Here is a 9,742-nt window from a genome sequence, read left to right as displayed (position 1 = left end):
CGTTATACGTTATATCGTAATAATATACAACGTTATACGTTATATAGCAATAGGATCTAACGTTATACGTTATATCGTAATAGTATATAACGTTATACGTTGTAACGGTATACTACATAACGCTATACGTTATATGGTAATAGTATACAACGTTATACGTTATATCGTAATGCTATACATCGTTATACGTTATTTTGTAATAGTATATAACGTTATACGTTACCTCGTAATAGTATATAACGTTATACGTTACCTCGTAATAGTATACAACGTTATACGTTATTTTGTAATAGTATATAACGTTATACGTTACCTCGTAATAGTGTATAACGTTATACGTTATATCGTTATGGTATATAACGTTATACGTTATATCGCAATAATATACAACGTTATACGTTATATAGCAATAGGTTCTAACGTTATACGTTATATCGTAATAGTATATAACGTTATACGTTGTAACGGTATAGTACATAACGCTATACGTTATATGGTAATAGAATACAACGTTATAAAATATATCGTAATGCTATATAACGTCATACGTTATTTTGTAATAGTATATAACGTTATACGTTACCTCGTAATAGTATACAACGTTACACGTTATTTTGTAATAGTATATAACGTTATACGTTACCTCGTAATAGTATATAACGTTATACGTTATATCGTTATGGTATATAACGTTATACGTTATATCGCAATAATATACAACGTTATACGTTATATAGCAATAGGATCTAACGTTATACGTTATATCGTAATAGTATATAACGCTATACGTTGTAACGGTATAGTACATAACGCTATACGTTATATGGTGATAGAATACAACGTTATAAAATATATCGTAATGCTATATAACGTTATACGTTATTTTGTAATAGTATATAACGTTATACGTTATTTTGTAATAGTACATAACGTTATACGTTATATCGTCATACCTTACAACGTTATACATTATATCGTAATAGTATATAACGTTATACGTTGTAACGGTATACAACATAACGATATACGTTATATGGTAATAGTATACAACTTTATACGTTATATCGTAATGCTATACAACGTTATACGTTGTTTAGTAATAGTATATAACGTTATACGTTATCTCGTAATAGTATATAACGTTATACGTTATATCGTAATACTATACAACGTTATACGTTATATCGTAATGCTATAGAACGTTATACGTTATTTGGTAATAGTATGTAACGTTATACATTATATCGTTATAGTATATAACGTTATACGGTATATCGTTATAGTATATAACGTTATACGGTATATCGTTATAGTATATAACGTTATACGTTATATCGTTAAGGTATATAACGTTATACCTTATATCGCAATAATATACAACGTTATACGTTATATAGCAACAGGATCTAACGTTATACGTTATATCGTAATAGTGTATAACGTTATACGTTGTAACGGTATAGTACATAACGCTATACGTTATATGGTAATAGAATACAACGTTATAAAATATATCGTAATGCTATATAACGTTATACGTTATTTTGAAATAGTGTATAACGTTATACGTTATTTTGTAATAGTATATAACGTTATACGTTATATCGTCATACCTTACAATGTTATACATTATATCGTAATAGTATATAACGTTATACGTTGTGACGGTATACAACATAACGATATACGTTATATGGTAATAGTATACAACTTTATACGTTATATCGTAATGCTATACAACGTTATACGTTATATCGTAATACTATACAACGTTATACGTCATTTTGTAATAGTATATAACGTTATACGTTATGTCGATATAGCATATAACGTTATACGTTATATCGTAATAGTATATAACGTTATACGTTGTAACGGTATACTACATAGCGTTATACGTTATATGATAATAGTATACAACGTTATACGTTATATCGTAATAGTATACAACGTTATACGTTATATAGCAATAGGATCTAACGTTATACGTTATATCGTAATAGTATATAACGTTATACGTTGTAACGGTATACTACATAACGTTATACGTTATATCGTAATAGTATATAACGTTATACGTTGTAACTGTATACTACATAGCGTTATACGTTATATGATAATAGTATACAACGTTATACGTTATATCGTAATAGTATATAACGTTATACGTTGTAACGGGATACTACGTAGCGTTATACGTTATATCGTTATTGTATATAACGTTATACGTTATATCGTAATAGTATACAACGTTATACGTTATATAGCAATAGTATCTAACATTATACGTTATTTTGTAATAGTATATAAGGTTATACGTTATATCGTAATACTATCCATCCTTATACGTTATATCGTAATGCTATATAACGTTATACGTTATTTTGTAGTAGTATATAACGTTATACGTTATATCGTTATAGTATATAACGTTATACGGTATATCGTTATAGTATATAACGTTATACGGTACATCGTTATAGTATATAACGTTATACGTTATATCGTTAAGGTATATAACGTTATACCTTATATCGTTATAGTATATAACGTTATACATTATATCGTTATGGTATATAACGTTATACGTTATATCGTAATAATATACAACGTTATACGTTATATAGCAATAGGATCTAACGTTATACGTTATATCGTAATAGTATATAACGTTATACGTTGTAACGGTATACTACATAACGCTATACGTTATATGGTAATAGTATACAACGTTATACGTTATATCGTAATGCTATACATCGTTATACGTTATTTTGTAATAGTATATAACGTTATACGTTACCTCGTAATAGTATATAACGTTATACGTTACCTCGTAATAGTATACAACGTTATACGTTATTTTGTAATAGTATATAACGTTATACGTTACCTCGTAATAGTGTATAACGTTATACGTTATATCGTTATGGTATATAACGTTATACGTTATATCGCAATAATATACAACGTTATACGTTATATAGCAATAGGTTCTAACGTTATACGTTATATCGTAATAGTATATAACGTTATACGTTGTAACGGTATAGTACATAACGCTATACTTTATATGGTAATAGAATACAACGTTATAAAATATATCGTAATGCTATATAACGTCATACGTTATTTTGTAATAGTATATAACGTTATACGTTACCTCGTAATAGTATACAACGTTACACGTTATTTTGTAATAGTATATAACGTTATACGTTACCTCGTAATAGTATATAACGTTATACGTTATATCGTTATGGTATATAACGTTATACGTTATATCGCAATAATATACAACGTTATACGTTATATAGCAATAGGATCTAACGTTATACGTTATATCGTAATAGTATATAACGCTATACGTTGTAACGGTATAGTACATAACGCTATACGTTATATGGTGATAGAATACAACGTTATAAAATATATCGTAATGCTATATAACGTTATACGTTATTTTGTAATAGTATATAACGTTATACGTTATTTTGTAATAGTACATAACGTTATACGTTATATCGTCATACCTTACAACGTTATACATTATATCGTAATAGTATATAACGTTATACGTTGTAACGGTATACAACATAACGATATACGTTATATGGTAATAGTATACAACTTTATACGTTATATCGTAATGCTATACAACGTTATACGTTATATCGTAATACTATACAACGTTATACGTCATTTTGTAATAGTATACAACGTTATACGTTATGTCGATATAGCATATAACGTTATACGCTATATCGTAATAGTATATAACGTTATACGTTGTAACGGTATACTACATAACGTTATACGTTATATGGTAATAGTATACAACTTTATACGTTATATCGTAATGCTATATAACGCTATACGTTATTTTGTAATGGTATATAACGTTATACGTTATATCGTAATAGTATACAACGTTATACGTTATATAGCAATAGGATCTAACGTTATACGTTATATCGTAATAGTATATAACGTTATACGTTGTAACGGTATACTACATAGCGTTATACGTTATATGATAATAGTATACAACGTTATACGTTATAACGTAATAGTATACAACGTTATACGTTATATAGCAATAGGATCTAACGATATACGTTATATCGTAATAGTATATAACGTTATAGGTTGTAACGGTATACTACATAACGTTATACGTTATATCGTAATAGTATATAACGTTATACGTTGTAACGGTATACTACATAACGTTATACGTTATATGGTAATAGTATACAACTTTATACGTTATATCGTAATGCTATATAACGCTATACGTTATTTTGTAATGGTATATAACGTTATACGTTATGTCGATATAGTATATAACGTTATACGTTATATCGTAATAGTATATAACGTTATACGTTGTAACGGTATGTTACATAGCGTTATACGTTATATGATAACACTATACAACGTTATACGTTATATCGTAATGCTATATAACGTTATACGTTATATCGTAATAGTATATAACGTTATACGTTGTAACGGTATACAACATAACGATATACCTTATATGGTAATAGTATACAACTTTATACGTTATATCGTAATGCTACACAACGTTATACGTTATATCGTAATACTATACAACGTTATACGTTATTTTGTAATAGTATATAACGTTATACGTTACGTCGATATAGCATATAACGTTATACGTTATATCGTAATAGTATATAACGTTATACGTTGTAACGGTATACTACATAGCGTTATACGTCATATGATAATAGTATACAACGTTATAAGTTATATCGTAATAGTATACAACGTTATACGTTATATAGCAATAGGATCTAACGTTATACGTTATATCGTAATAGTATATAACGCTATACGTTGTAACGGTATAGTACATAACGCTATACGTTATATGGTAATAGAATACAACGTTATAAAAAATATCGTAATGCTATATAACGTTATACGTTATTTTGTAATAGTATATAACGTTATACGTTATGTCGATATAGTATATAACGTTATACGTTATATCGTAATAGTATATAACGTTATACGTTGTAACGGTATGTTACATAGCGTTATACGTTATATGATAACAGTATACAACGTTATACGTTATATCGTAATGCTATATAACGTTATACGTTATATCGTAATAGTATATAACGTTATACGTTGTAACGGTATACAACATAACGATATACCTTATATGGTAATAGTATACAACTTTATACGTTATATCGTAATGCTACACAACGTTATACGTTATATCGTAATACTATACAACGTTATACGTTATTTTGTAATAGTATATAACGTTATACGTTACGTCGATATAGCATATAACGTTATACGTTATATCGTAATAGTATATAACGTTATACGTTGTAACGGTATACTACATAGCGTTATACGTTATATGATAATAGTATACAACGTTATACGTTATATCGTAATAGTATACAACGTTATACGTTATATAGCAATAGGATCTAACTTTATACGTTATATCGTAATAGTATATAACGTTATACGTTGTAACGGTATACTACATAGCGTTATACGTTATATGATAATAGTATACAACGTTATACGTTATAACGTAATAGTATACAACGTTATACGTTATATAGCAATAGGATCTAACGATATACGTTATATCGTAATAGTATATAACGTTATAGGTTGTAACGGTATACTACATAACGTTATACGTTATATCGTAATAGTATATAACGTTATACGTTGTAACGGTATACTACATAACGTTATACGTTATATGGTAATAGTATACAACTTTATACGTTATATCGTAATGCTATATAACGCTATACGTTATTTTGTAATGGTATATAACGTTATACGTTATGTCGATATAGTATATAACGTTATACGTTATATCGTAATAGTATATAACGTTATACGTTGTAACGGTATGTTACATAGCGTTATACGTTATATGATAACAGTATACAACGTTATACGTTATATCGTAATGCTATATAACGTTATACGTTATATCGTAATAGTATATAACGTTATACGTTGTAACGGTATACAACATAACGATATACCTTATATGGTAATAGTATACAACTTTATACGTTATATCGTAATGCTACACAACGTTATACGTTATATCGTAATACTATACAACGTTATACGTTATTTTGTAATAGTATATAACGTTATACGTTACGTCGATATAGCATATAACGTTATACGTTATATCGTAATAGTATATAACGTTATACGTTGTAACGGTATACTACATAGCGTTATACGTTATATGATAATAGTATACAACGTTATAAGTTATATCGTAATAGTATACAACGTTATACGTTATATAGCAATAGGATCTAACGTTATACGTTATATCGTAATAGTATATAACGCTATACGTTGTAACGGTATAGTACATAACGCTATACGTTATATGGTAATAGAATACAACGTTATAAAAAATATCGTAATGCTATATAACGTTATACGTTATTTTGTAATAGTATATAACGTTATACGTTATGTCGATATAGTATATAACGTTATACGTTATATCGTAATAGTATATAACGTTATACGTTGTAACGGTATGTTACATAGCGTTATACGTTATATGATAACAGTATACAACGTTATACGTTATATCGTAATGCTATATAACGTTATACGTTATATCGTAATAGTATATAACGTTATACGTTGTAACGGTATACAACATAACGATATACCTTATATGGTAATAGTATACAACTTTATACGTTATATCGTAATGCTACACAACGTTATACGTTATATCGTAATACTATACAACGTTATACGTTATTTTGTAATAGTATATAACGTTATACGTTACGTCGATATAGCATATAACGTTATACGTTATATCGTAATAGTATATAACGTTATACGTTGTAACGGTATACTACATAGCGTTATACGTTATATGATAATAGTATACAACGTTATACGTTATATCGTAATAGTATACAACGTTATACGTTATATAGCAATAGGATCTAACGTTATACGTTATATCGTAATAGTATAAAACGTTATACGTTGTAACGGTATACTACATAGCGTTATACGTTATATGATAATAGTATACAACGTTATACGTTATAACGTAATAGTATACAACGTTATACGTTATATAGCAATAGGATCTAACGATATACGTTATATCGTAATAGTATATAACGTTATAGGTTGTAACGGTATACTACATAACGTTATACGTTATATCGTAATAGTATATAACGTTATACGTTGTAACGGTATACTACATAGCGTTATACGTTATATCGTAATGCTATATAACGTTATACGTTATATCGTAATAGAATATAACGTTATACGTTGTAACGCTATATTACATAGCGTTATACGTTATATGATAATAGGATACAACGTTATACGTTATATCGTAATAGTATACAACGTTATACGTTATATAGCAATAGGATCTAACGTTATGCGTTATATCCTAATAGTATATAACGTTATACGTTGTAACGGTATACTACATAAGGTTATACGTTATATCGTAATACTATATAACGTTATACGTTGTAACGGTATACTACGTAACTTTATACGTTATTTTGTAATAGGATATAACGTTATACGTTATGTCGATATAGCATATAACGTTATACGTTATATCGTAGTAGTATATAACGTTAGACGTTGTAACGGTATTCTACATAGCGTTATACGTTATATGATAATAGTATACAACGTTATACGTTATATCGTAATAGTATACGACGTTATACGTAATATCGTAATAGTATACAACGTTATACGTTATATAGCAATAGGATCTAACGTTATACGTTATATCGTAATAGTATATAACGTTATAGGTTGTAACGGAATACTACATAGCGTTATACGTTATATGATAATAGTATACAACGTTATACGTTATATCGTAATGCTATATAACGTTATGCGTTATATCGTAATAGAATATAACGTTATACGTTGTAACGGTATATTACATAGCGTTATACGTTATATGATAATAGTATACAACGTTATACGTTATATCGTAAGAGTATACAACGTTATACGTTATATAGCAATAGGATCTAACGTTGTACGTTATATCGTAATAGTATATAACGTTATACGTTGTAACGGTATACTAAATAAGGTTATACGTTATATCGTAATAGTATATAACGTTATACGTTGTAACGGGATACTACGTAACGTTATACGTTATATCGTTATTGTATATAACGTTATACGTTATATCGTAATAGTATACAACGTTATACGTTATATAGCAATAGTATCTAACGTTATACGTTATTTTGTAATAGTATATAACGTTATACGTTATATCGTAATACTATCCATCCTTATACGTTATATCGTAATGCTATATAACGTTATACGTTATTTTGTAGTAGTATATAACGTTATACGTTATATCGTTATAGTATATAACGTTATACGTTATATCGTTATGGTATATAACGTTATACGTTATGTCGTAATGATATAAGACGTTATACGTTATAGAGCATTAGGATCTAACGTTATACGTTATATCGTTATAGTATATAACGTTATACGTTATATCGTTATGGTATATAACGTTATACGTTGTAACGGTGTACTACATAACGTTATACGTTGTAACGGTATACTACATAACGTTATAAGTTATATGGTAATAGTATACAGCTTTATACGTTATATCGTAATGCTATACAACGTTATACGTTATATCGTAATGCTATACAACGTTATACGTTATTTTGTAATAGTATATAACGTTATACGTTATTTTGTAATAGTATATAACGTTATACGTTATATCGTAATACTATCCATCCTTATACGTTATATCGTAATGCTATATAACGTTATACGTTATTTTGTAGTAGTATATAACGTTATACGTTATATCGTTATAGTATATAACGTTATACGTTATATCGTTATGGTATATAACGTTATACGTTATATCGTAATGATATAAGACGTTATACATTATAGAGCATTAGGATCTAACGTTATACGTTATATCGTTATAGTATATAACGTTATACGTTATATCGTTATAGTATATAACGTTGTATGTTGTAACGGAGTACTACATAATGTTATACGTTGTAACGGTGTACAACATAACGTTATACGTTATATGGTAATAGTATACAACGTTATAAGTTATATCGTAATGCTGTATAACGTTATACGTTATTTTGTAGTAGTATATAACGTTATACGATATTTTGTAATAGTATATAACGTTATACGTTATTTTGTAATAGTATATAACGTTATAGGTTATATCGTCATACCATACAACGATATACGTTATATCGTAATAGTATATAACGTTATACGTTATTTTGTAATAGTATATAACGTTATACGATATATCGTAATGGTATATAACGTTATACGTTACTTTGTAATAGTGTACAACGTTATTTGTTATATCGTAGTAGTATATAACGCTATACGTTATATCGTAATAGTATATAACGTTATACCATATAACGGTATACTACATAACGTTATACGTTATATGGTAATAGTATACATCGTTATAAGTTATATCGTAATGCTATATAACGGTATACGTTATTTTGTAATAGTATATAACGTTATACGTTATTGTGTAATAGTATATAACGTTATGCGATATATCGTAATGGTATATAACGTTATACGTTATATCGTTATAGTATATAACGTTATACGTTATATCGTTATG

The sequence above is a fragment of the Bombus affinis genome, chromosome 17, assembly GCF_024516045.1.
Source record: "Bombus affinis isolate iyBomAffi1 chromosome 17, iyBomAffi1.2, whole genome shotgun sequence".
Lineage (NCBI taxonomy): Eukaryota > Metazoa > Arthropoda > Insecta > Hymenoptera > Apidae > Bombus > Bombus affinis.
This window is presented reverse-complemented; position numbering follows the sequence as displayed.